Genomic DNA, 20743 nt, shown 5'->3' with positions numbered 1-20743 from the left:
TGTGGGGTCTTAGCTGTGGCACCTGGTCGGGTGATAGGGTTTTTGAAAGGAGGAGTATGAAGGGATTACTCTGTATTGCTGGGAGTATCACAGCCTGGTGATTCATACTGCGGGCAATCCCTCTGAAGTCAATGAGATTCTAAAGCGTGTAAATCAGCATGGAATTTGTCATTTTCCTAGAAAAGTGGGGGATATTTGTTTTACTTGCATATGAATTACTTCTAATAAGACTCTCTAGAGATGACTGATCCTTCTAATCACACTGTTGCAGTCCCGAAGTTACTCTTGGTATCCTCTCGTTTTAAATAATTTTTTAAAAAAAACACTTGCGTGGGAAATACCTGTGGTTGCTGCCAGGCTGTGAAGCGTTGCTGGGAATGACTCAGGTGGGAGCGTGTCCTTGTGCGCTTGGGACCTGCAGTGTGAATGGAGAAAGGAGACAGTCTTGTTTTGACACTCTCTCATTCTGAGTCTCTGCAGTATTCCTGTTCCGTCATTTAGATGTTGTCAGGCTGAGGGATAATTAGAGGGAGCCTGTTTTGCTACAAAGCTGGATTAGGAGTCCACGTTGCTGTGAGCAAGCCTGGGTTACTTGTTGGGGAATGCAAAGAGATGGAGTGGGCGTCTGGAGAGCGTTGCCCCACCACGAGGGAGAAAACGCTCTACTGCTTCTTCCCCGTGTCTCAGAATATATCTCCTTTCTACAACAACTTAAAATAATGAAATTGATTTGCCCCTTTTATCACATACAAATATGAAAGCTGTGACTGCAATGCTTTGAGTTGGAGCAGGGATATCAGTTCTTTCAGCAGTGCTCTGCAGCCTGGCAGTCTCCATCAGCTACACCGAGATGCTCATGGGCAAACCTGGAAGCTGCTGTCAGAACTCCCAGGCATCGGTTCAGCTGCCAGCTTTGCTGCTTGGGTGCGAGTGGGTGGTTTGGGTGCTGTGCACAGTGGCTTACTCCCTATATGAGAGGGCTTTAATGCTCTAATAAAACACTTCAATAAAGAACATCAGTTTTTCACGTGCTTCAGGTGAGAGAATCATTAACTTTGGCCAAGATGTTCTACCAGCATAGGTGATTTTAGCTATTTGAGACTTGCCTTACCTTGTAAAAATGCATCTTGCCTGTTTATGCGTTGTGCGGCATGTGGAAAGTGTGGCAAGTTTTGATTGAAAATTAAATCTAAAACTGGGAGAAGTCCTACAGAAATTAACTTAGAAATTGAGTATATTTAACTGAATAATTGAGAAAATAACTGTGTCCCATTGAGGTGGTTGCCAAGGCAATAACTTGCTCATCTCTCCCCCAACTTGATGAGATAGTTATTGTTTTCCTCTCCTCCTTACTAACATACCTACAACTCCAGAAGAGCCGCCTATCCGCTCCCACAGATGGTCTAACTGATACATGCCTAATTCTACCTTGGAGCCATTTTCATGAGCACAGTGTAGCTTTGAAGGCACCTTCCCCTGTGTCAGGCCTCCAGAAGGGTCTGTGCAATTGAAAGGTTCGTCCCCTTTTTCTGTTGATGCTGGCTGGCGCAAGTGCTCTGCTCCTGCCCACAAACTTCGCCTTCTCTAGAAAAGGGAAAAGAAGGTTGTTTAAGGCAGCAGTCTAGATTTGAATGTAAAATCTGACACAACTGGAGAACTTTCCAGCTTTAGACCAAGTAATATATGTTGCTCATCCTCTCTGCAAAACACAACGGTTTAAGAATAACTATTTTTGTTTGTTATGCTCCTGGTGTATTAGCAGACTGCATAGCCTTGGGTTACTCCCTAAGTGGCCTGAGCTATGGGCTTCAGTCTTCTTGACTGTCTCCATGCCTTCTGCAGGTGTACCTGCAGCTGTGCTTGTAATACTTTGATAAACTTATATTATGTGGAGATTACGTTAGTGGCTGGGACAATCTCAGTTATATGGGACAGTCCCACTCATCCACAACAAAACCCAAAGCAGTTGCGGCAGTAAAAAGGCCGTTTGCTTAATATGGCTGATCCGTGTGAAACGACTCGCTTGTCTTGGCACAAGCCATTAACTGCGTGTTTCTCTCTTACAGGGCGCATCGAGAATAACATTCAGCCTTAATAAGGATTGATTGTGTACTACTCATCATCGTCCCGGTTTGATATTAATTGGAAGAGCTTTGACTGTCGTGTTGGGGAGGTGAAAGGTTGAACGACCGTCCCTTTTAAGGTATAGTAGAAACATTAATGAGACGTTTTGGGTATGAAGCTAGTACTACGGTAGCCTACAGAGAATAGCAACCTTCGGAGGTGCTGAGGGTACAGCTTTCTCATGGATTCATATCTCTCAGTTTTACAACATCTACCTGGTGAAACCTGTGCTCCATCCTTCCCCTGTTTGATCTTCATGAGCGTTGTCTTCTTAGACTGGGGGACTGCCTTTGTTTTGATGCAAACTTTCATGAATCCGGTATTTTTTCGTTGTTTACTTGAAAGAATCTTTCATTTTTGAAGCTTTTAGTTTGTGCTGCAAGGCATGAGGAGTTTGGGTATGAATATTTGCACTATTTTTGAAGAGGGCTTTTCTTAAGGTGTTTTTTTTTTTCTTGATTATACAAACCAGTATTGGGCTGAAATACACTGACGTCTGCTATTGCTGTGGCACAGATGGGTGCATAATTCTGGCATGAGTGATGGGGAGAGGAAGGAGGGAGAGAGAAAAAATCCAGGGGTCCTTTTTGAGGAAAGGAAGGTCATGAAACAAGAAAGAAGGTTATGGAATAAGAAGGAACGTTATTCAGGACGTTAGTGAATTAAAAAACAACATCCAGCAGGGGGTTTGTGGGCAGTTGTTCTGGTCAAAGTTCCTCCCATGGTCTGACTTGATGAAAAGTTTGAGGAATGCTTTAAAAAAAAAAATAATCTTACTGTTAGATTTCTTGTTTGTTATTTCAAAGGACTTTCCAACCAAAATGGATTTGATGCTAGGATAGTGTTGCTAGAGTAGCAAATTGAGATGTGTGTGTGAAACCTGGTGATTTTTATAAATGAGGTCTTTTTTTAAAGCATTTCTTGTTGCTGTGGCTTTCAAAAATTCACCCTGTCTGGAGATGAAATTGGTGTATGTGGTTTGATAAATCCTTAATGCTTGCACATAGGGTCCTGCTGACACTGCGTGCATCACAAATTTGGCCAATTTATGGTTTCATATAAAAATTCTTTGAACTCTTTGCAAACTTGGTGTGATACTTCTGTGCCAAACTGAAGCCAGTCATAACTTTTACGGATGACTAAATGCTTCCTTTTGAGTTTGTGTGTTACTTAGCAATGAGTTGCAGATCTCTTAGTGTATCTGTATGTACGTGTATGTACTTAATTGAATTTCATGTTGTGTTTTGCTAGTGTACTTTTTAGTCTGCTTGGTCACTTTTGATTTGGAGAAAACTTCTATTGAGGTCAATAGCTAATTTACTCAGAAGTGGGCAGTTGTCCTAGAAGAAGGGCTTTGTCGTTAGTGCAAGCTTTCTCCATAGCCGATCCCAGAAAAGGATTAAGTTTGATGAGAGTAAAGTCAGAGATTCAGAAGAAATTTGCCTGTGATGCACAGCATAAACGTTAATAACCTAAACTCTTTAATATTCAGTTTTTGCTTGTATAAGAAAAGCCTTTTTAGAGAATCAAGAAACTGATGAATATGTACAAATATCTGCCAAAATAACACAGGTCCTACAGTAATTGAGTAGGACAAACATGGTACCTGCACTCAGTCAGTATCTTTCTCAAAAAACTCTGTGGTCTCGATGTGCCTATCAAGGCTTCTTAAGTTGTCTGGAGGTGGAAGTGGGCAATTCAATGGCCAGCTGGAATCCTAAAGCCGCTCAGATCAGCAGGATGCATCTGAACTCACGTGAAGAGGAGCAGCTGTGGGCTGGTGCTTCGCTGTGGCCAGTGCTGTCTGATTTGACTAGCCAGTGTAAATGGTCTCAACAAAATCGGTTGCATGAGAGTGAGTTGTCTTGCACGATGAAGCCAGATGTGGACGTGACTCTGTTGGCTAGAGTGAAACAGTCCACCAGCACTTTCCTTCCACAGCAAAATCTTTTTGGAATAAGACAGCAAGGTCCACACACAGCTAAGGTCACGGTGGGACTTGTTCTGCCATTTCAGGTAGTGTGGGCTGCTAGGCAGGATGCAAAGCTGGATGCTGGGGTACCGGAGGTGTCCGTCATACTGTGAGCCTCGTGGTTTTTGTGGGCTGCTGGAAAGTCATTTTGGGCTGAGTGGTTTTTCTCTCTAAAACTGGGGTTATAAAATAGCTGATGTCAGCTGGAAGGGTTTGAGCACCCTTTTATGCTTTTATGGGTGTCTTTTTAAGGTGTTTCATTATACATCCACTTAGTGATTCATGTCACAGGTCCAAAGCATTCAGATTTGGATTATGTGGGAGAAAACTAATACATGAATTCTATACAAAGCTGTCCACTCAGATGTATTGCTAGATTTCTGGGCTTTGTTTTCCCTGGTCATGTTCACTTGTCAGAAGTTACTGTCCTCTTTTTGTCATCCATTTCAGCAGTGTCGCACATTTAGTCTATCTCAGACTTAGCACGGGGTATAATGCTGGCAGACCAGGGTGTTTGCATTTGCAGAACGCAGTTAAGAAGACTTCAAAGTTTAGATCTGAAGCCTCGATTATATCCTAAAAGGTTCTGCATGTGTAATTGGAAACCTTGGGATCCCAGACTTCGTAGTGCTCCCAGGTCTGGTGGCTCCTCTGAGTAGAGGTCGCAGTGGTCTCAAATCAAAACTGGCTAAACTGAAAACATTGTGTTACTGGAGGAGGGGAAGGAGGGTGGGAGCTAGAAACAGACCCGCTAGCAAACACTTGCCACCTCTCCCAAAAAGCATAAGTGAGAATCCTGCCTTTGCTAGCCAGGGATGATTGCACTGGCTTATTACTGCCTGATCTTCCAGGGCTTTGCTGTCTGTCCCAGCTTACCCTACTGGATAGGATGGTTTCACCAAGCCACGGTTGGGTTAGCCCAAGTTTTTCCACCGTAATTATATTCATGATCCCAACAGGTTTACGAGAAGGGTAGATTGGAAGCATCCCAAGTGATGTGCAAAACTTGCAATGAGAACAAGGGCGGGCTCATCTCCCTGAGCCTTGGGCCACCAAGCTTGTTTTAGGCTTGCCTAAACAGTTGTCTTTAGAGGAATTGAGGGCACTCTTTGAAAACGCTGTGCTGTTTCAGTGCTACACTAGCAGTAAAGGATGTGGCATGGGGTCAGCTTTGTAGGAAATTCAGCTTTCAAAATCTGCAGAGAAGCTGCCGCCAGCACCAACCCATCAGCGGGTCAGAAGCTGCATTTTTAGGATTATTGCCAAGAGACGTTTCTTGGAAACTCTTCCGCATGCAGTGCGAACAGCAGGACAGGAGGTCTTGATTTGAACTCTAGATGATAAAACCACAGAGGTTTTGGCAGGGCTGCATGTTTGGATGCTTGTTCTTGGCCTTTCTCATTTGAGTGTATAGGTGAACCCCTGCCTGGGCTGGCTCAGAAACTTCCATCTGACTTTGTAGCAAGCTGAATTTTCCACTGCATAGGAAAGTTTCTTGGGAGTGAAACAACTCTCTATTTTTTTGGATGGAATTCTCCAACCCGCTGGCTACACCCATTCTATTTTTCTGAATCAAAGTAGTGCTGAACCTACCCTGCAGGGTCATTAATATTTCTTAAAGCTGATGTTCTTCTTCCATGTTTGTCCTCCCTGACGTGTAGTCTTCCTGCTCGCGTTACCTCTTGGCTCATAAGAGGGAATGGTAGTGTAGGTCACCTGCCTGCCTGTGAGTCACCAAGACTCTCGATTGACTAAAACCTGTTTGTTTTTTTTCTGGTAAATCTCATTTTGGACAGAAGGGGAGAGGGGGGAATAGATCTGTAATCTCTGACTAGATCCAGCACCAATTTCTTCAGTAGGAATCCCTAAGCACTGCTGCAGTGGAAGTAACACTGATCATTATTATTTACCTTTAAATTCCCCCAAAATGCTTTCAGTTCCCAGTAGAGGTTTGGAGGCTCACAATGTACGACAAGACATGGAGAGAAGAAAGGGAACTCATTTGCTGCTGTTCTTGGAAGGTGAGTTACATACTCACGTCTTGGGGTGTATGAGCATGCAGACAGCAGCAATGTGTGGAGATTTGGTTTCTGCTGCCCCAGCTGCTGTGGTGGAACCTCAGAAAAATAAATGGAAAATGGACAGAGCTGTGGATGTAGCCTGGAGCGGCAATTAGTCTTTAGCCTGGGTCAAACTTTCCTTGGTCTTTTTTCTGTATTGATTCCCCATCGCTTTCTCTGTATCCTGTCCTGCTTTTCAGGAAACTTTGAAATTTCTGTAGAGAAAGGAGGAAAAATCTCTTCCTTACTGCAAGCATCTTTTTTGGAAATCCCTGTGAGAGCAGTTTGTCAGAAAACGTTGGAGGAATTGGAGAGCTGAGCCTAGCAAAGCCAAGCTGCGCTTGAATGCCCCCTTGGTTTGAGCTCATTCGCATCAGCAAGGTGCAGTGGGAGCAGAAATCTTTTTATTGGCGACTGTACAGAATAAGAACGAGAATTTCCCAAAGGCTAAGCTTCCTCACAAAGTTTTGGTCTCTGAGGAGGCCCTGAGAAAAGCAGATACACTGGGAAGTTGGTAACTCCAGACGAGTATGTGCATGCACCGGTGTGCATACCCACATGTATGTACACAGAACGCTTTTCCAAATAGCCTAGAACCTGAGAAAATGGAGATAAAATCAAAAGACAATTGAAGTTAATTATGTTTTGAAGGCAGTTGGAGATTGGTTGAAATCTTGTGGGGTTTCTGAGCCCTCCCAGTGCAATTTCAGGCTGAGTGTGGGGAGGAAAGTTTTGTTGCTGTGGTTGTTAGTGCCTCAGTTGTCATTGTCACCTACTGCTGGTGTCAGGTGATGATGGCTTTTGGGTTATGGATGACACAGATGTCACCACCGAAACACAGTTATCTTCTCACTGCAAATTGTTCTTTTTGTCACTTGGCTGTGTGCTATATGTATCCTTTCATGGTGGAGGAAGCTTACCCTTGCACTTTAAACTGCACAGCACAAATTTGGATTCAATATAAATTTTGGCTTTAGATTAAAAAACAACAAAGAACCATTTTGACATGTGACTGAACTTCGTTGCTCTTCTTCCACCCACGTACTTTCCCCTTTCTTTTCATCCTCACCGCAAACTGGCCTGCATTTTGTGTTTTGGGCAATGGTGAAGTTGCTAGCCTGACTTTGAACTTAAGGGGGAAAAAAAAGCCAAATTCCAAGAAGTCTTGGGTATTTCTTTCCTTTGTAGAGGAGTTGGGATGTGACTGAACTCTTACAAATGCCAAATATTGAACATCAAACTCAGGAGTTTACAGGTGAGCTGGTGTGGAGTAGCTGAATTAGAAATCCACTGTGATGGTTAAATGTCTTGTTTTCTATAATGTAATCTTGAGAAACAACAGGAAAAGCCTTGCTTTAACCCTAGAAGAACCAAAATCTTTAGAGATCTAGGAGTGGGAGATCACAAAATACATGTGTGAAAAAACTGTATGGGACAGTTTTTCGTGACATGCCCTTCTGCACCTGTGTGAATTTAAGCCAGGAAGTGCTCCGCCAACTTCGGAATTTTGTCTGACCTAACCTTTGGGTCTACAAACACGTAATGAAGTGCCATCAAATGCATTATGTGAAATTGCACTGCACATTTTTTCGTATGTTCATATGAGTATTTGTTCAGAATTAGACTTCACCAGGAGAAGCACGTGATTCTATTCAAAAGATAACACATACTTGTTTTTATTCCCTTAAGATGGAAGATCTTTCTTCAAAGAATCATGAATAAAACAAGGCAGTGCCTCATAGCGGGTATTAAGGAAAAAAAATAAATAAAAAAATTCTTTGGAATGGTCTTTCCCTCTGGCATCTTTATTTGGGTTCTGCAATCAGTAATTCAAAGGAGGTTTTGTGGAAAGGAGAGGCAAGATGCAGGAGTTGATATGACTTCCCCAAGGGTGAGAACTTCTAGAGCTGGTACCCGAACATTAATCTCTCTAATCCCAGCTCAGCATTTCGCTGAGAGATCATTATTCTGTTTGATTAATCTGCACAATGCCTCTAAAGCCATAATGCTACATATGCATTGAAGAGTCCTACTGCAAGTCCTTGTTTGGTTATCTGGGAGTCATTTGCTATCCCTGACACCTTTTTGCTTGAACTTTGCCTATGAGGAAGTATTCCCTAGTCCTTGGTTGGTCTTACTCTGATCTGATCATCAGTGCTGATGTATTGCTAGTGTTTCTTGGGGAACGTTGTTTTCAGTAGGGACAAAGAGTTCTTAGTGCAAAAATTAGCTAAAATGCTCATGTTTGGTAGGTACGGATGCAACTGTGGTGATGACAATGTCATTCATGGTTTTCATATAATGATGAGTAAAGTGCTGTGTTCTTAAGCTTAGTTTCCTAAAGATGGGAGAGCAGTAACAGAACACAGCCTGCATTTATCAGCCCCTCTATCCCAAATAGCCTTTTGAACCCTTGAGCAATTTCAGCCACATTTGAGAAACTTCAAAGTCCTCAAATCTTGCAAGTTCTGTGAAAACTGAGTAGCAGAGAGGATGAGTGGAGAGATCATAAGACTTCACAGGCTTGATGGTGAGTCCGCAGCGTAAATTTGCTTCTTGCTTGCCACTAGGTAATCTATATTTGATTTGTAGCATGATGCCAACTCCCCAGTTGAGGTCATGGTATTACCAAAGCCTCACGTGTGATACTGGGCAGTTGTTCTGCCCCTCTGCCGCGTTAACCCCTATTGTACGTACGGATGACTTCATCTCTGTTCACTTGGAGGAACGCGCTGCCTCTTTTACAGGCATTAGCAGATTTACCGGCAGCACCTCACAAATCTAAAACGCTGTGTAAAAGCCATCAGCGCCCCATGCCTGGAGACCCGCGAGTATCTAATGCATCACGTTGCAAACTGTGAAATTGGAAGATTCAGTCCCACTTTAATGTTTCAACACTGTAAGCTGCAGAACTAATGTAGCTTGGCATACTAATGAGGGAGGTATTTAGTGTTAAGTGTCGAGCTGTTAGAGAATGGCTGGTGTTCAGCTTCACCCTTGAAACCTTTCTGTGAGGCTGGTCTTCCTCTTGGGCTGAGCATTGCAGGATCCTCGGCAAACAACTGCCATCGCAGCTAGAGCACAACTGTCAGCGGAAGGAGAAAAAGCCCAACTTGATGACTTTCAGGGAAATAGCTCAGAAAATTAAATCCTCTATATATTTACAAAAGACCTTAAGTAAGGAAGGAGGAGGGATTGATGGGGAACTGGTTGTTCTTCTAGGGGAGAAAGTGAAGATGAAACCGAGAAGAGACCTAAGCCAGTAGGTTACCGTGGGGATAAAAGTGAGATGATAACAGCTTATGGTATCTCTTGGGGGCATCAAAATGTTTGTATTTTCATTTTGGAGAACCCCTTCTCCAGCACTGTCTTTTTGGGTCACTGTCATCTGTTATTTTCAGTTGGAAAATATGAGTGAAAGTATCACTTTTAACCTTCTCTACACTTGGTAGAAAAGCATTTAGAGCTAAAAGCTGGTTTTGGTGTTACCTGGAAACACTGAATGGAGGAGGCTTCATTGAAATGAGAGACGACATTGTAAGTACAGGACTACAAAAAAAACAGTGAGTTTGTACATCATTAGGGGCTCACTGGAAAGGAAGTATCATTTACACTCCTCAAATTTGCAGTCTGGGCAGTTTAAACTCTTTGTCTAGAAAGGGGTGGGGGAATACTTGTGAGAATTTTGCTTGCAAGGATGCTTCCACCAGGAACAGAAGATGCTGTGGAAAGAGCGCCTGTCCAAGAGGGTGTGGTGGTTTCTGTGAATTTGAGTAATTTCACACCAGCCTCTGGAGGCTGTCCAGGTTTGAAATGGCAAACCTCTGAATTATGTCTGACGTAATAGCCGAATTACTTAAAACTGAAATGGTCTCCTGAATATCTGTCCTCTTGGCTTGGGTGGAGGGCCTCCAAGAGCGAAGATGGTTTTAGTTTAGGTGCCCTTAGCTGTGAAATGTGTATCAGAAATCCCAAACACGCAAATTCTGCTCTAATTGCTTGAGATCTCCACATCTAGCTTTTATATCCCTGGGATGATCTTGATTTGTTTCCACTGAGAACATGAAATTCCTGCTGAACTGCATGGTGCAGAACTTGGAGCAGTGCGTTGACACAGTGTTGATTGGGAACCCGATGAGTTTTAAGAGCCTGATGGGAAATTATAGCAAACAAGGGCTGTTGGCAACCAACTTCCAAATCTGAATCCTCCATGAGCACAATACACTACAATTATAGCAGCTTTCCCGGGTCAGGAAACAAATGCTGTGACTGCTGTATTCCTGTGTGTGATATTTATGACACACAATGTTATCTTTGTAATTGTTACGTATGCTTTTATGTAGTGCAATTAGGGTGGGGCTGAGGTTAATGGTAATGTTAATCGTTTTCATGTTCTTAATTTAGACTCTGAATGCTGTCGTTCAGTAGGGAGTGAGTAACAAAAATTATTCATGCTATTGTACTGCTGTCACATCTGTGGTGAAGGGAGATGGCTACAGCACAGCCTAAATCAGCTGAGATCACTCAAGTCTTGGATTTACCTGCTGAAAAGCTCATTCACTTAAGCTTTGGTGTTTTCTCCTGCTTATTACACGTTGGAAAGTCCTGACAGTCTTAATGGACGGACTTGCACTGAAACCAAATCCTGAACTTGGGGGGGTGTCTGTCTGGATGGACTTCCACCCAGCCGAACTTCAGTTGAGGCAGAGAAACTGTTTACGATATACTTATTCAGAGAAACTCACCTCTGACATAATGACTTTAATTCACCCTGAATTTCTCTTTTCTAAAATGTATTCTGGAAATGCAGTGGAAATTAGTGCAGAGTCCATGCGTATGTGGTTATAGGGCTTTTTTCTTCCTCGCTAACTTCCATGAGTTGGGATGTGTCTGGCTACAGGTTTTATAGAAAACACCAAGCTCAAAATATCAAAAAATAACAAAAACTAAAAAAAAAAAAAAACCAAACACAAAGCCCAAACCCCCTTAACTTGTTTTGTTTAGTGATCACTCCTAAAATACTTCTGCTCATCAAAGTCAGGGAAATAGGCACCCCGTGCATTCTGACTATTGGCTGAGGGGTACAGCTTAATGAAAAATGAAAACAAAATAAATATAGGAGATTGGCTTTTTTTCTTTAATTCTGCAGTGTCTGGTGAGAGTAGCAGAAGATGAGGAGAATTACTGCTGTCTCCAGGATCAAGTCTTGCTGCTGCTGGTGGATCTCATGGGACCATTCCGCAGCAGCCTTAAGTTAGGTTGCTGGGGTCCTCAGCTTCCTAATGGGTTGAAATGCATCTTTTTGCACCAATTTAAAGTTAAAAAGATATTAAGTGCCAGTTTCTTTTTCTCGAACTGAAATGTCACAGCCATCTTCAGGCAGTTGCAGAAGAAACACAGGCAACCGTTTTGTCAAGGATCACACTTCTTTTTTTCTTTTTTCTTTTTTTTTATGATGTGCTCAGTTCACAAATAAAAAGCTTATTTGCTAGAGAACGTTTGCTTTTGCTGCAACCAGACTGAAGAGGCTGTACTCAGGAAGCACCAGAGGGCTGGCTTAATTTTATAAGAAAAAAAACCCAACCAACTTCTGAGAGTGCTCTTCGTGTTGTACTTCCTCAGTTCAGGACTCCAAGTCTTTCACAAAACTGAGAAGCATCCCATGGGGCCGCAGCCATCCTGGGGTGGTGGATTGAATGACATAAGTATCTTTTTTTGGTCTGACATGTGACTGTAGCTTTAATTTATTGCCTCCTCTGTAAACCACAGATATGTTTGTTATTTGCAATTACATGGTCAAAAAAAAAAAAAAAAGAGGAGCTTTATTTGGATTTTTAAGTCATTCTTTCTGTTTGCCTTGGCCTTTGTTGCAATGAAATCCTTTTGTGAGGCTTGTGGAGAGAGCTGGTTGAAATAGCTTCTAAACAGGACACATGATGGGCAGCAGTGGTACAATCCCAAGGAAAGATAAGAACAAAGGTTTTATGGCTTCATTGAGATTCACTGGTGAATGCAACCTTCACCCAACTCAATTTTGTACTTTGGCTATTTTAAAATTGTAGCTTTTTTTTTTTTTTTTTTACTCTAGAAGCTCTTCTGTCTTAAATTTAAACTACCTACTGGAGTTGAGTTTCTCTTTCAAAAAAAAAAATCCCCATGATGGGCACGTACCATGGTCTGATGATGATGGTCACCATATGCACATACCTTGATTCAGCAGCAAGCTTGCTTGTTTGTCATTTAACACAACTTTAAAATGTTTACACTGAAATTTTCTTGCATGTATTACAGTTTTTCTGTTTTGCTTTACTGAATCAGATAGACTAAATTTTCCTTTTCACAGTGGAGAGAAACTTGCAGTCCAAAGTCAGTCATTAGTGATAAAATACTTTCAACAAATTTAACAAGCGGTCTTCTGTGTTGGTTTCTAGTCTGTCAATCTCTTACAAAAGCAGAAAGCTCTGTATTACCTGGATGGTTCCCCGAAGTGCATGAAGCTTGTATGATAGGTTTTTCAATGTCCAAAGAAGATGCAGTTTTTGTTTACACCAAAAGCTTTGCTCTCGTAAAATTCTGTTCTGAAAATGGTAGTTACTGACCTCAGCTTTCCAGCAGTGCTGATTTCAGGAGTGTCTGATGTCTGGATTTCAGACTGTGGTGGAGAAGGTGTCTCATCCATGGTGTGGTGGAGTCATAGGCTCAGTGCATGTAGCAATTGGGCAAGAAAAAAAAGTGAAAAAATTAGATTTTTCATTAATATTTTACTAAATTAAAAAAATGTAGCCCCATGATTACTTTCCTATAATTACCCTCTGCCTGCGTGAAAATAACATATGCCAACATGAACCCCAGTGGCAATGGGGAAGGACTGAGTGGGAGAAAATGAAGTTATCTCTTGATCAGTGTTTCATTAGCTTGGTAATAATATTTTTATTAGGAGAAGTATTTCACGGTGCCCCCAAAGAGGCACAGGCTTCCTTGTGTTTTCTGTTTCTGTCATCTAGAGTTATTTGGGGAAGGCTGAATAGTGGATGGCTTAAAAATACGAAACCATTAAGATTTCACAAGGAATGGGTCATCTTTTAAAAACTCCGTCATCTGCTTTAAATACATTTTATTTCCCCAGCCTGAGTGCTTGGAAGGAAGCTGGGAGCTCTTCACTGTTAAGTGATACTGGTTTGCTCTGGCCACCTTTCACTCGGGAAAGGACAACTCCTGAGCAGGGTCAAACGTACCAAAAGGCCCTCTAGTTAAAGGATTACCAACACAGGAGGTCTGGGTGGTCTTGTGGCTGCAGCCACAGCTGCTGTTGCTGTTTCTGTGTGTCCTGGGCATGGAGATGATCTCATGGTTTGGGTCGGAATGGACCTTCAAAGATCGTCTAGTCCAACCCCCCTGCCATAGGCAGGGTCATCTTCAACTAGATCAGGTTGCTTAAAGCACCGTCCAACCTCACCTTGAACACTTCCAAGGATGGGGCATCCACAGCTTCTCTAAGGCAATCTGTTCTGGTGTCTCACTACCCTCATGGTAAAACATTTGTTCCTTATATCTGATCTAAACCTACCCTCTTTCACTTTAAAGCCATTACCTCTTGTCCTGTCACTACAGGCCCTAGTAAAAAGTATTTCTCCATCTTTCTTGTAAGTCCCATTTAAATATTGACAGGCTGCAATAAGGTCTCCCTGGAGCCTTCTCTTCTCCAGGCTCAACAACCCCAGCTCTCTTAGCCTGTCCTCATAGGGAGAGGGGCTCCATCCCTCTGATGATCTTCTTTACCCTCCTCTGGACCTGCTGCAACAGGTCCCTGTCCTGTTGGGGGCTCCAGAGCTGTACGCAGTGCTCTAGGTGGGCATCTCACCAGAGCACAGTAGAGGGTCAGAATCACCTCCCTTGATCTGCTGACCACGCTTCTTGTTAGGTATCCCAGCCATCCCTGTGTGCCCTCTGCCCCATCTTCACTCCCATTGGGAGCACCTGTCCAGTTCTGCTCAGAGCTGTGCATGGGGGAAAGTAGAGGAAAGCAGGTTTTCCCCCCTTTTTTCTCCCTGGGATGTGGGTTTGATGGAAGCACTCAGAGGCAGCCTATGCAGGGCTCTGCAGACCATCGCAATGAGGACAGACCCTCTGCCCCACTGCTTCAACATGTGCCTTCAGGGTTGCCTCTCGCCTGTGCTCTTGTGTCACTTTAAGAGCAGCAGCACCCAGGCTCTCAGACAGCACGGGGCCCCATGGAAATAATCTGATTTTTTGGGTGGGTAGACTATTTCAACATCAAGACACAACCCTACGATTCTTGGCTTTGGGGTGCGACCTGAATTAATGGACTCAGCCCAGGCTGCCTTCCACCACACTGCTGTAAAGGAGGAATAAACTGAGTACATGAAAGGAGACGCGCAGAGTGCAGTAGGTGAGAGCTGCGGGGTGCAGGGTGAAAGTCCCTCTCCCTGCTACTACTGTTGAAAATTGAGAATGAAAGGCAGTATCTTAAAAAAAGAAAGTTCTGAAGGTGATGCTTGCATGTAGCTCTTTTTGTTCTATGTGGTAATAGTGTTATCTCGAAGCTGTCTGGACCCCTGGTGCCCTTAGGTGTTCTCAAGCTCTGAAGTCTGAAAGCTTTTGTGCAGTGTTTAGCAAAGGACTGCTTCAGGACTGCAACACACGGGTCTTTTGTCAGCGTGGGGTTTGCAGTTGTTACGCAGTTAATCATTAGGCTACAGCTAAAGGAAAACAGAAACCCTTTGCTCGTTAAATGGGTGGAAAAGGAGTCAAGTTTTGCATAAATCAGGGCATTTATGCAGCAGTGTGATTTTTGTCGCGGGAAAAATCCATGGGGACCTCAAAGATAACGGGAACAGCAGCACCAAGCAGCAGAGGGTTGTTTGGTGGTTTTTTTTGGATGTTAGAGAAAATCGTGTGGGCAGAAGTAGTAGGAGAGCCTATGCACCTATATCAAGAAAGCTTCTAATAGGTTTCACCAAATATTTTCCCAGTGAATTGAGATCGTGGGGGAGATAAGATGATACAGCTCACAAAATGCCTGGAGGTTCCCTTGAGAAGGGTGGTAAACTGGATTTCTGGGCTTTGAGGGAGCAGCCGTGGGGGAGTTATCAGGAAGACAAAGCAATAAATCCAGGATTACTGCTCGGATGTTTGCTGATGGTAAACAGATCCGTGAGATGCACAACAGCAGCTGGAAAAGCTGTAAGTGCTGATGCTGGATACAATGCAAATATCCATGAATTGGTTAAGAAAAACCCCAAACCCTCAGCGCTTAAACTAGTTCTGCAGGCAGAAGAGGTGGAGATGCCAAAATTGGGAGGAGCTTTGATACCCAGCGATGAAAAGCTGTTTCCTGACTCGGAGGCTGGAAGGATGGATTCTGTAGGTTAGAGTAACATGGGGACGCTGGCTTTCCTATTGCTGTGTTCCCTTTTCACTGGGCGATATTTGTTATTTCACTTGGGTTATAACTTCCTCGTCGGCGCAGGGGGGTGTGGGAGGGCGAAGGAAATGACACTTGCTTTCTTTGCAGGACGTTTCGAAGATTTGCAGATTAAAGGCTGGCTGTAAGAGCTAGGTGTTACCAGAGACGGTAGAAATAATGCGCTTCAGAGAAAATTCTTGCAGGTACATCGGCTGAAACCTGAAACCTGGCATTCGGGGTGCGGCAGAGGAAGATTGCAACCCAGCCAGTTTTGCTTTGTAACATAACACACCATGGAAAAGGGCCTGTTGCTTTTTTTAACGTGGGGATTTTCTTGTTTCGTTTTGGTTTGGTTTGGTTTTTTGTTTTTTGTTTTTTTTTTAACCTTGTCTAGGCTCAGTGGTTTTCGGCACTCCCAAGCTCTTGCTCCTGCCTGGTGGGAGTTAAAGGTAGCCGTGCTTTGTTTGCATGGTTGCCTCCAGAGCCCCGTTTCCCTTCACGCAGTCACAATCAGGCAGGAAACGGGTTTCTTGTCCGCTGAGCCAGCCTGGTTTTCTCGACAGCGAAAGCTCCCTCCTTGCTTTCTCCCTGGGTCCTGCTGGGAAGGTCTTCAGCTCTGCTCACCCCCACACTTGTCTGTGGAATTCTTCCAGAGTGATACCGAGCCAAAGCTTTGGTCACTTAGCCTCGCCTGGTTCTGCTTGATGCTCCTTGTAGTTTTTCTACCTTACCCAAAAAAAAATCAAGTACCCTTCCCTGCTTCTTTTCATATCATTGTACAAAATGTGGCCGTCACACCCACCGGCTTCCTTTTAGGTTTTGCCCGGCGCTGGGCTCTGGGCGCCTTGAATAAAGCATTTTATGCTGGGACGTGGCAGCGGCAGGCTTTCCTACTGGCATGACCAGACTCTCAATGTGACATTCAGAGCTGTAAAATACTCCCTGACAATAGCTGGTGTTGTTCAAAGAGCAGCATAAATAATCGAGGGTTGTTTTTTTTTTTTCTTTTTTTCCAAGAAGAATAACATCTCCCCAGGCTGGCTGGGGAGGCGGAAGGCTGTTTGCATGCATAGTGCTGTGGGAGAAGCGTTGTAGTGGGGAGAGGGGTCTCAGGAAAGGTGTGACATCGCAAGGGGGGACTTCAGGTTGTTATCTGGAAGGTTTTCAACATTGTGGCTCTGGGATGTCTCTTAAAGGAAGTGCTGGGACCTCTGCTCTCTTGTATACCCATTCTTACACAGAATAAAATAATTCCACCCTCCAGATTTTTGTGTGTTTGTAGCATGACAGGCTGACTTTGTGGCACAAGCTTTAACTGCTGATGGGATGCCTGGGAAAACAGGCTCATAGGGTGGTTCAGGTGGTTAGATGAGGCCTCAGGAGGTCTCCAGTCCAACCTCTTGCTCCAGGCAGGGTCAGCTGTGAGGCTGGACCAGGCTGCTCAGGGCTTTATCCAGCTGGGTCTTGAAAACCTCCAAGGATGGAGATTGCACAACCTCTCCAGGCAACCCGTTGCCCTGCTTGGTTGACCTCATGGTGGAAAAGCTTTTCCCTACATTTTGAACATCTCGTTTCATCTTCTGCCCATTGTCTCGTGCCCTCCTACCATGCTGTCCTGTGAAAAGCCTGGCTCTCTCTTCTGCCTGCCCTCCTTGGAAATGCCAGAAAGCTGTTAAGCCCCTTTTTTCACCTGCTGCTGGTTGCTGAGTGTGCCCAGAGAGAAAAAGGGACAAATAAATCTGTATTTGTGGGGCTGCCACATACCTTAAGTTTTTCCTTGTCTTCCCCTGTGCACCTGGGTCTGTCTCACCTCCATAGTATTCATAGATCAAAAGAGGGGGGGAAAGCTTTTCTGTCTTCATGTGATCTTTGGCTTTCTCAACTTAGAATCATCCAAATTAGACTTAAAAGTAAAGATAAAATTTTCTTGAAGAAGCTACCAAAAATCTGGATCAGCAAGTCAGTGAAATTTGGTCCCAGGTCATTAGCCCACACGTCTGGTGACTTTTCTCTTATGTATTCCTAAGATTTTTTTCCTTCCAGTCTTGACGTTTGTTGATTGCAGTGCACCTAATGGGTGATGTGGTGCCAACATCATTTTGGGAATTAGGCAGCTTTTCAGTGCTGTCACCTGAATATGGGGCAGAGCAACTGCTGATTTCATCCTTTTCTCTTCAACATGATTTTTCTGATCTTTCTTGTAATTCTTTCAAAAAATCAAGAATGTCAGCACTAGAGCAGCTTTTTTCTTTATAATTTCTCCAATACTATGGAAATAAAGAATTGAAATAAATGTATTTTGTACAATGAATATGCACAGGAAAAAGCTTTTGTGTATCCTTTAGACTGAAGCTGACCCCAACCTCATCTATTAAAATTACATCTTTGTAAAAACTGATTTAAATATGCTTATTAAAAAAACTCCAACTGTTCTAAAACTAAGCTTAAACTGGAAAAAAAAATAAATACAGTAGTGGTGGCCGTGCACAGACTCTGCTCAGCACGTGACGTGGGTATGAATGAGCCCCGGCGGTTTTGTCTCCAGGCTGGATTAGGCACAGTTGCTACTGGTTACTGCGCAGCCTGGCTCGGCAAGGCTCTGCCGTCGGGGCCATTGCCTTTCCTCTCCGAAAGCACCGCCGAGGCTTTGGATCCAACAGGGTGGTGAGGATGTGCCCTCAGCAGGGGGTGTCAGGGTATGTCTGAGGTCTTCCCAGCCCACACCTATACAACGTCCTTTAATGTCATTTACTCGGTTTTTGGATGCTTAATAGTCCTTTGACCTCCAACAGCATCCAGAGGAAGCTTTTGCTTCTGGGATTTGCTCTGAGTTGAAATGTTCTTACCTTTATTTTTTTTAAAAAAAGCCTCTTTACAGGACTGAAACCCCACGAAGTCTGCTTTTTAGCAAAGATGCAGTTTGGTTTTTAGCCCTGCCTCTTGCACAGGCAGCTGTCAGTCCCAGAGCAAGTGATGGTGGATTTTTTTTTTGAGATGTAAAACAAAAGCGGCTCATGGTTCGTGTGTGCTGCTTTCTGCTGTCGGGAGTGAAGTGGCAGCCTTGTTCTCAGCCCATTCCTGTCCTTGTCTTCCTGTGAGTCCATTGAACTGGCTCCTGTCCATCAACGATGCTTTTAAAACAAATGCGTGGGATAAAGCTGCAAAATCGCTCCCGTGTCAGCTCTGGAGTGATGACTGCGCAGCTTGATTTGTTGATGTACAGACATACCCATGTGCAATCATTTTTGCTTGTCCGAGGTGTGGCAGAAATCATAATAGGGATAGTTCAGTCAGAGATATCGGAGGGCAGGACAGCTTCAAGCGCCCCGTGTCTCAGTGCTCTAATCTGCAGCAGAGCTCAGGTTATTTTCCTTATGAAAATAATCAAAATCTGAGACCTCCTGGATCCCATACATGCTGGTCTGATAAAACCAGCTTTAAACTGCAGCCTTGCTTAGTGGAGGTGGGACACAGTAGTGTATAGTCCCCTCCAGAAGTAATAATTGGGAGCTCCCGTATACAGTGCATTTAAATGTTAATCTGGTTGCATGGCTAAAGCACATGGTGGTGTCTGCACAGAGGATGCCTTTTGCTGTGGGGAGATCTCCCCTCCTGGTGCTGACCTGCCTGTCACAGGCTAAGCAAAATGCATTCAGGTTTTATTTCACCCTGGCAGCGTATTTTGAAGTATGGCTGACAAAAGCAGTGGACTTGAAAGTGGTGGTCCACACCTGGGCTGCATGGACACAAAAGGTGTGGACAACTTCCCATCTCTAAGTTTGCCCCTGAAATAAGGCTGACCTTGCAGCCCAAAAGTACCGCCTGGAAAAGGAGAACAACATGGTTCCAATAAATGAGTCCCAGGTTTGGTTGTATGGATCACAAAAGCTACTTGCTTGCAATGTTTTTCTCAGATATTTGCTCATATTTCTTTATCATTGAGTGCCGTGCTTGAGTGAAACCACCAGCCGCCTTGCTTCAGTAGATGTTACTGCTGTGGGTAGCTCTCAATGCAGCGTTGTTACCATGAACCAGGCTTGTAATCTTCTCTGTTGCCGGTGAAATTCTCAGTCCTTCCAAAGTGATCACCTCCGGTTTATACCTGTATACCTGGAATTATTCCTCAAGCCGTGTTGTGCAATAAGGGAGCGTGATTCCACATGTGTTCTATAAAAGCAGAAGAGGATTTTGGGTGCTGTGTTGGAAAATCAAAGCCCTATTTGGGGGAACTTGCGGCCTGACTATCCAGTTGGACAAGCTCAGCTTTCCCTGCAATTTAAATATACTCTACCAGAATTTTAATCATGCCATTTTAACTCTTTAGGAGCGTGCAGGGTTTCTGAGCCACCATCGCTCTCCTGTTTAAATCATACAGTCTCAGAGGAAAAGAGCAGCTTTGAATGTGTGTATGCATCGCCTTCTTATTCCTCTAGAAAGCTTTTACAGCTGCCATGTGTCACTTGGGATAATACAGAATATTTCTGCACAGTGCAAAGATGTCTTTTCCTCACCATCGGCCTTCTTGGAGCTTCCTAATCCTGCCTGCAAGTACGCATCTCCCTCTGAGCAGTTTTTTACCTTTACTCAGCTCCGAAGTTCCTTTGCATCTTTAAGGTTGGCTGTACGATATCTGTAACATCTTGGCACTTGAATGATGTTTTCTTGTTCTCAGTTTTTGCTGGCACTTAGTGCTTGAAAATATGGCAGTTTCCTAACTAAATTCAACCAGAATAAACAGTGTATATAGAGAGAACTTCTAGCTTGTGTATTTCAACAACATTGGAGGAACAGCTGTTCAGCTCAGGGAAAAGGCCCTGAAAATCATTATGTCATTTATGAGAAGCAAAATAAAAGAAATAATCTGCTAATGCGTCAGGTATCGGAGATAGAGATGGGGTTTTCTCAATTTTGTTTTGTTATGGTATTGTGGGAACGCAAGTGCACTTAGTCCCAGCTGGAGCTGCTGCAAAACCTGTGCTCTGAAATGCTGGAAGCTTTGCTGTTGATTACATGTATGCAGATGCAAACCCTGGGTGTACCTCACTCGCAGATTGTTGTTCTGCCATCAATGAAAGTTTCTGCAGGAAAACCTTCATTTGACTAAACAAGATTTAGGATGGTAAGAAAAACAGGGATAGATTAGGGTAAAACAATTTGGTT

General features: G+C 43.7%; 1 protein-coding gene across 2 annotated transcripts in view; it reads left to right on the top strand.

The window, feature by feature from the left end:
- Window positions 1-20743, top strand: part of PTPRA (protein tyrosine phosphatase receptor type A) — a 126007-nt gene that overhangs the window by 26282 nt on the left and 78982 nt on the right. For both annotated transcript variants that reach the window (XM_074587231.1, XM_074587232.1), the window contains exon 2: window positions 2067-2203. The gene's annotated coding sequence lies outside the window, so the exon portion shown is untranslated. The remainder of the gene's footprint in view (window positions 1-2066; window positions 2204-20743) is intronic.

Source organism: Larus michahellis, chromosome 5 (assembly GCF_964199755.1).
Source record: "Larus michahellis chromosome 5, bLarMic1.1, whole genome shotgun sequence".
In the NCBI taxonomy this organism is placed as follows: domain Eukaryota; kingdom Metazoa; phylum Chordata; class Aves; order Charadriiformes; family Laridae; genus Larus; species Larus michahellis.
Note: the sequence above shows the minus strand (reverse complement) of the source record. Positions and strands in the feature narration are given on the sequence as shown.